Source organism: Dipodomys ordii, unplaced genomic scaffold (genome assembly GCF_000151885.1).
Source record: "Dipodomys ordii isolate 6190 unplaced genomic scaffold, Dord_2.0 Scaffold240, whole genome shotgun sequence".
In the NCBI taxonomy this organism is placed as follows: domain Eukaryota; kingdom Metazoa; phylum Chordata; class Mammalia; order Rodentia; family Heteromyidae; genus Dipodomys; species Dipodomys ordii.
Genome location: NW_012267456.1, coordinates 260,623 through 268,585, shown reverse-complemented (window position 1 = coordinate 268,585; position 7,963 = coordinate 260,623).

The following is a 7,963-nucleotide window of genomic DNA, read 5'->3' as shown; positions in this document are numbered from 1 at the left end:
GGGGCGGGCAGAGAGGAGGCGCTCTGGGCTGATCGTGGGTGCGTCTGCCCGAGCCAACACGCGCCCTGCGAGTGGAGCCCAGGGTGCAGCACCAGCACTGGCAGAGCCCTCGGCAAGAGTCAGGGTGGGAGGAGGTGGAGGACGAAGGAGAGGAGGAAGGAGGAGAAGGAAGAAGGAGAGGAGGAGGAGGCCCCGCCGCCGCCAACACAGCCATGGTCAGGGAGCCCCCGACCTGTCAGCCCCGTGGCCCGGGGCTTAGGCCTTACTGGCCGGCGCGTTCCCAGTGTGTGACTGCTGGTGTGCATGCCCCCTCCCTCTGTCCCCCTTGGGTCGCCAGTCCAGGCGCTGCAGGGCGCTGCCTGTAGGGGCCTGGCCAGACCTCCCAGGAATTATTTATAGCGCAAGGCAGCGATTTCCAGCGCCCCACACCCACCGGGGTGCGTGGCGGTGGTTTCCAGCCCCTGCCCCTTACACACACACACACACACACATACACACACACACACTCGGGGGTGCGGGGCTCCCTCCCCTGCCACCCACTCTGGATCTCTCCCGGAGCACCCTCCCCTCACCGCCCCCCTCTGCCCTGATCCCCCCTTCTCTCTCTCTCTCTCTCTTTCTCTCTCTCTCTCTTTGCTTCCCCCTCCCCCAGGAAGGAGTGGCCGCAGGCTCAGCCATGCCAGGGGACACAGCCAGTGCCCTGCTGCTCAACCCCAAGCTTCCTTGAGAAAGAGGAGGGCCAGGAAGAAGAGCTGGTGGGGAGCCCCACCGAGCGGGCCGCGGGGGGGGGGTGGACCTGGGCCACCAACCAACCTGACCGCCTGCCTGCCAGCAGGCCTGCCACGCATCCTGGGGCTGTCCTGCCATGCCCCACACCAGATTTCCATGCAAGCTCCCCAGCTCCCTCCCAGGTGGATATGACAGCCAGCACCAGAGGCCAGAGCCATCCACCATACTGTCTACAGCCCTGACCAGTTACAGGTTCGGCTCTTACCCACCCAGGTGAGCCCACCCCACCACCCGGGTCCTCACCGGGATCTCCAGAGCCTCTGCCTTGTGCTTGCACACATCAGCTGTTGGCCTGTAGGCCTGTAGATTGAAGTTCTCCTGTCTCCATGCTGTGTTCATTCGTTGGCCTTCTGCTTTTGTTTCTATCTTCTGTGTTCTCTGCGTCTTTCTTTTAATGGATAATTTGCTTTCTTATTTTTTCTTTGGGTCCCCCCCTTTGTAATTGATCTTATCTGATATCTTGGTGTCTCTTCTCTTTCACATTGTCTTCTTTTAGTTACTTAGATTTTTTTTTTGGTGCCAGTTGTGGGGCTTGAGCGCTGCCCCTGAGTTTTTTAAATTTTTAATTAATTAATTTTGGATTTGCTCAAAGCTGGCAGCTCTGCCTCTTGAGTCACACCTCTACCTCTGGCTTTTTGGTCTCACAGACCTTCCTGGCCTAGGCTGGCTTTAAATATTGACCCTCAGATCTCAGCCTCCTGAGTGTCTGGGATTGCAGGTGTGAGCCACTAGAGCCCAACTCCTGTTTTTCTAAGTGTGTGTGTGTGTGTGTGTGTGTGTGTGTGTGTGTGTGTGTGTGTGATTTCTCTATTCAACTATTCAATAAATACCTGCTACAGACAGATTTGCCAAACACGGGGTGACTACTGGGGCTGGACTCTGTTCTCTGCCTTCTAGCACTGTGGAAACAGAGTGCTTGGAGACCATCTCAGGGCCGGGTAAGATATCTCAGGAAGAGGGTGTGGGGAGAGAGGGATAGTCCATATTACAATTAATTTTTTATTGTGATTATAAAGATGACGTGCAGAAGGGTGACAGTGACATCAGTTGGGTTGTGAGCTCATTTCTCTGTGGACCATGTCTCCCCTTCCCTCACTCTCTCCCCCAGTTTCTCCCTCCCGTCCCCACCCACGAGTGGTAGAGTTCATTCTCCATGTGGTATCCAGTGAGGAACACGGCTGCCTTTGTTCACACACTGTCCCCTCATTTCTGTGCCCCCACTTCCTTTGTTGTTGTTTGTTGTTTTCTGGTGAAGATCCTGGGGCTTGAACTCAGGACCTGGATACTGTCTTTTTGCTCAAGGCTAGTGCTCTATCATTTGAACCACAGCCTCACTTCTGGCTTTTTGCTGGTGCCTTGGAGATAAGAGTCTCACAGAGTTTTTCTATCTAGGCTGGCTTTGACCCATGATTCTCCTGTCTCTGCCTTCTGAGCAGCTTGGGTGACAGGCTGGAGCCACAGGCCCCCCACCCATATTTCAGTTTCCCCCTGAGGGATGTATAGCAGGAAAGGAGGAGAGAGTGGTTTCAGGAGGAGGAGGAGGACACAGGGAGAAGGAGCTGGTTGGGGGGCCCAGCCCTCCGTGTTCTGCACCCCCACTCAGGGAGACACGTAATGAGGGGCACACGTGTGCATTCTCTGGCCAGCGGGAAGGGGGCTGGCTCCCTGATCTCGGCGCACCCGAGCTGTCCAGCCGAGGGGCTAGTGAAGGACACAAGAAGTGAGCTTCCTCCCTGGCCACTGGCTTTATTGCTGGCTAGGAGGAAGAAAGGGAAGCTGCTGGTTGACTCTCGGCCAAGAAAGAGCTGGATGGGGGCCCAGGCCCAGCTGCTCACAGAGAGGAGCTGGCCCGGGCCCCTGTGTTTCTGGAGTGGAGTGGCGAAGGCAGTGCCATGCACACATTGGCCGCTTTCATGGGGGGTGCAGAGCAGGCTGGGTGTGGGGGGATTGGGCAGAAGGGGGGTGCCCAGGCCAGCCCCTGGGCATGGCCTGATCTTGTAGCACTTCCTCCCTCACTGTGGACAGGGGAAGGGGCAGGGGGAGACCCCACGCACTGCATCACCCAGCCCCTGGGGTTGTGGTTTGGACAGATGCCGCCCCTAAATTGATTTTTCACCTTCGAATCTCCACACTGTGGTTTGCATTCAGAAAGACAATTCACAAAAATGAACCAAGGCTCGGCTGAAGATGTGCTCACTTGCTCTCCCCCCTCTCTCTAGCTCTCTCTCTCTGTCGCTCGCTCAATGGGTGGGCACTTCCCCCCACTAGCTGGGCACCCAGCCCTTTTAGATTTAGCTGATTTTATTCAGGTAGGGGGCCTCAGACGGTGATCTTCCCATGTATACCTTTGGCATAGCTGGGATTACAGGTGCAAGCTCTCATACCTGGCCTTCAGCCTGAAGGCCAGATGTGGTACTCTGGGGCTGGAACTGTTGGGGATGAATTTCTAGGGGCCTCTGAAGGGCAGCGCCTGGAGGCAGAGGCACAAGACTCTGCCTTGGAGACCAGAGCAGGAGGGGAACTGAGGAGAGGCCAAGGTGGATCTGTAGATATGAGGCCTGGCTGGGGGTGGGAGGCGGACATGGTGGGCAGAATCCTTCACTGGACTTCCGGGTGTTGTAGGGGAGTGGGAGAGAGTTGTAGGTGAGAGCTTCCTTGGCCTTGAACTAGAGCCACAGCTCTACTTCCCACCTCTCTGCTGGCCCATCTTCTGTGGCCCCATCGGGTCATGCGGATGTCAAAATAGAAGTTGGTGGAAGAGAAAAGGAGAAGGAGGAAGAATGAGGAGGAAGAGTGAGGAGGAAGAATAAGGAGGAGAAGGACAGGAAGAGGTGGAGAAAAAGAAAAAGAGAAGGAGAAATGAGGAGGAGGAAGAGCAAGGAGGAGGAGAATGAAGCATTAAGAGACACCCTTGCTCACCTGACTGTGGCTTTAATCACTGATGGTTAGCCTGGCTGGCTTCGTCGTTTTTGCACAACCATCATTTTTGGCTTCCTCCTTTCTCTGTCTTAAAATAAATGGGAACCCAGATGTACAGAGGTAGGAAAAAGAAAAAAAAAAGCCAATCAAGATCAAGATTTATGGATCTGTGTTCCTGAACAAAGCCCGGTGCGTTCATTTATTTACCTATTTCTTTTTGTTGTTTTTCGTCTGGATGCCGGTTGGTGGAGGTGGGTTGGGGAGGAGCGGTAGTGAGTGTAATCTGGGTTTTCAGGTGTGTGTGGTAGGCTCTACAATATTCAGGGAAATGAAGTCACACCCCATGGATCTGTTTTCAGACCTCGGCTGGTGGCTCCACCTAGGCGGGGGCAGTGATCACAGACGGAATGAGTGACCATGGCTGGGAGTTCCTACCAGGCAGACCAGGTGTGCCTCTGGAGTGTCAGAATGGGAGCCTTGGTTGTGTGTGTGTGTGTGTGTGTGTGTGTGTGTGTGTGTGTGTTTCTCCTTGTTAGAAACTCCAGGAATTGTTGATGAAACTCAAGGGTCACTATTTGCTTTGATTTGTCCCCATCTCTGCTGGAAATGACTTGAGAACAATTCCACTTTGGCCTACCTAGGCTCTGGGCTGCAGGTGCCCTATCACAGGGAGGGGCATGTAGAATCTACTGGAGTGAGATGGAGACTAGACTTGAAGGGAGGGAAGGCCTTGCCGGTCTAGGTGTAGTCATGTAGGAGGAGGGCTGACCCATTGCACCTGTGTTGGTCATTCGGTCTTCATCTAGCTTCATCCTTCCATGGGGATGCTATTTCCCCAAATTCCTCCAACTCCATTTCAAAGCTCTTCTCTCCTCCAGTTGCATCCCAAAGGGGCTGTCCGCTGCAATTCTCGATTGTTCTCCTCAGCTGGAAATAAGCTCTGAACATGTCTGTCCTCGAACTCCTGTCCTCATCTGTGTTCCTAGCATTTTTCCTAAGTGGTTCTGGGGTCAGGTCTTATGAGCGTTTTTTCACCCCTCCGTCATCCCAGTTCCTCTCTCTGTCCTTCTGTTTTCTGGAACAAACACGATCTTACTTCCTTAATCTTCCTGACCTCTTATTTATTTAGTTGGTCATGGGGCTTGAACTCAGGGCTTGGGTGCTGTCCCTGAGCCTCCTTGTGCTCAAGGCTAGCACTCTACCACTTGAGCCGCAGCACCACTTCTGGTTTTCGAGTGGTTCATTGGAGATAAGAGTCTCATAGGGACTTTCTTGCTCAGGCTGGCTTCGAACGATGATCCTCAGACCTCAGCCTTCTGAGTAGCTAGGATCACAGGCATGAGACATTGGCGCCCAGCTGTTTTCTTTTAAAATTTATTCTATGCCTATTTACAAAGGTGCTTTGTTTCAAGAAGAAAAACCCAAGAAGGTTACTTCTGAAACACATCCGATTCTTTCAAGAACCTTCTCCTGGAGTCTGTTTTGCCGGTGAATCTACACTTATTTATAGGAAGCGAGATGAGAGCAGTTAGGGGAAAACAAAAGTAGGTTTCTAGAAATAGGGAGCTTGAGATAATTAGTGTTTTTGAAAAAATAAACAAATAAAAGGTTGGGTGAAAGTGCTACAGGCATTGGGTGTGAATCTGACTAGGATAGTCTCCCATTGGGACTTGTGACTGGTCTCTGCTGGTGGTGACTTCCAGCAGCTATGGTATGGATGGGATAGATGTCCTTGGAGGCGTGTGGCTGGCCCTTGGCATTCTGTGTCAGGTTCACACGTGGAGGCCTCAGGAGACTGGCCTTGTGTGATTCTCGCTGCCCTTCAGAGTCACAGGGGCAGGGGCTGCAGAACTTGGGGTGGCACTGATACCACCCAGGTTTCCGAGTAGGTCTCCTGAGAGTTGAGCTCCTGGTGTGTGGCAAGCTGGGGGTAAAAAGTGAAGGAACTCCTTAGCCACACTGGCTTTGTGACATCCCCCAAAGTGCCCTTCTAGAGCCTTCTCTCCTTGCACATCACACAAGGCTGATTTGGTTCAAATTAATGACTAGAATTCCTGCAAAATAGCCCATTTCCGGGTCTTGATGTACTTTGTGGAGGACAAGAGGGCGGGAAATTGCCACGCACGTGGTGATCCCGTTTCCCACAAGGCTGAATTCTGGCCGCTGTCCTCTCCACCTTCCCCTTCCCTGCAGTCCATACTTTCCCAGCGCCCCCCCTGTGCATCTGGGAGACCGTCCACTCTCCTGCGCCTGTCTCTGACTGCTTTCTGTCTGTGAACTTGGACTCTGTGTGGAGACTCACCATGATTCTCCCCACTCAAGAATGGCCGGCGGGAGTGCTACTTCAATGATGGGTTTTTTAATCATTGTAGTTTTCAAAGGAACTTTCCAGAAAGGATGTGAAGCCAGGTGTGGTCGCTTTCTCCTATCATTCTAGCTACTCCTGAGGCAGACATTGGGAGGATGGAGGTTCTAGATCAGCTAGGGTAAAAAATTCAGGAGAATCCAGGTGCCGATTGCTCATGCCTGGAACCCCAGTTTCTCTGAAATTTGAGGATTGAGGTTCAAAACCAGCACAGGCATAAAAGTCCACAAGGCTCTTATTTCCAATGAACCACCAGAAAATCAGGAATGGAGCTGGTCCAAGTGGTACAGCACTAGGCCTCTAGCAAAGAGCTAAGGGACAGCGCCCAGGCCCTGAGTTCAAGGCACACGACTGACCCTTTCCTCCCTCCTCCCCCCAAAAAAAAGTTCAGGAGACTTCATCTCAATGGAAAAAAGCTGGGCCTGGGCGTTCATGCCTGCCATTCCAGCAATACAGAAAAGTGTACCTAGAAAGATTGTCACCCAGGTGTCATGGAGGAAAACATGAGACCTCATCTCAACAAATAAGAACTGCTAACAGGGTCATGAAGGTAGAGTTTGCTGCCCAGCAAGTGCAGAGCTCTGAGTTTGAAACTGCAGTAATACAGGCACACACATGCACATGCGTGCACGCACGCATGCGTGCACACACTAAGGCTTTGGTTTTGTTTCAGATATCTATCATGCCCACTATTGTCTCAGAAGATGGCTTGAGATAAGCTAAGCATATAATAGTTCTGCTCTTATTCTCCTATTGAGAGAAATGGACATCACATGGTGCCCAGGTCCTTAGAATGACCATCTGCATGCTTTTCAACAGCTTTGCATTAACCCGAGGCAAGGAGGGGGAGGCAGGGAGCCCTGTGGTAGCTGGGGGGGAGAGGGGGGAGACAGGGTGGTGGATGAGGCTCTGTGGTGTGTCATCTGCTTCTTGTCTTTTGCTGGTCCTGGGGCCTGGGTGTTGTCCCTGAGCTCTTTCACCCAAGGCTGGCACTCTACCACTTTGAGCCACAGTGCCAATTCCAGTTTTCTGGTGGTTCATTGGAGGTCAGAGTGTCATGGCTTTTCCTGCCTGGGCTGGCTTTGAACCTTGATCCTCAGATCTCAGCCTCCTGAGTAGCTGGGATCACAGGTGTGTGGTGCCTGGCGGGGTTCCAAGCTCTGAAGCCCTTTGCTCTTCAGGTGTATCATCAGTGTTTAGGGTGACTCAGAGTGGGAGATTTGAAGGAATACATGTGTTCCCTTTTCTGCATGATGAGAGATTCGGGGAATGGGAGAGGGTGTGTGGTTGAACTTAAGGGGTGTCTGGGACTGTGGGTTGCTGTGAACATCTGTGGCCCTCGTTCCCTTGGTGTGGTCATTAGCTGAACCCAGAACAGGCTTAGAAGCAGTGTTCCTTCAGCAGTGCAGAGGGTGAAGTGGGTTGTATTTTCAGAACTTGTACTTCATTCCAGTTATCGCCATTAGAATGGTTTCTTTTTTGTTGGTCATGGGGCTTGAACTCAAGGCCTGGGTGCTGTCCCTGAGCAAACTTCAGGTTAGTGTTCTTCTACTTTGAACCACAGCCCCATTCTTGTTGCCTAGTGGTTCATTGGATATAAGAGTCTCACGGACTTTCCTGCCTGGGCTGTGTTTGAACCACGATCCTCTAGATCTCAGCCTCCTGAGTAGCCGGGCAGGCATGAGCACGTTTGCCATCTCAACTGGCACTGGAGTTCTTCACTGTTCTCCTGGCCTCTGTCCCCTCTGTCATTCCATGCTGGCAGATGGAGGAGACTCAGGAGCCGGGCTCTCAGGGTTCATGCTCTGGCCCTTACGAGTCCGCTGGGAAAAGGGCTTTGCTTCTCTGTGATCCAGGATTTCTTAGCTATCAAGTGGGGGTGTCTGTGAC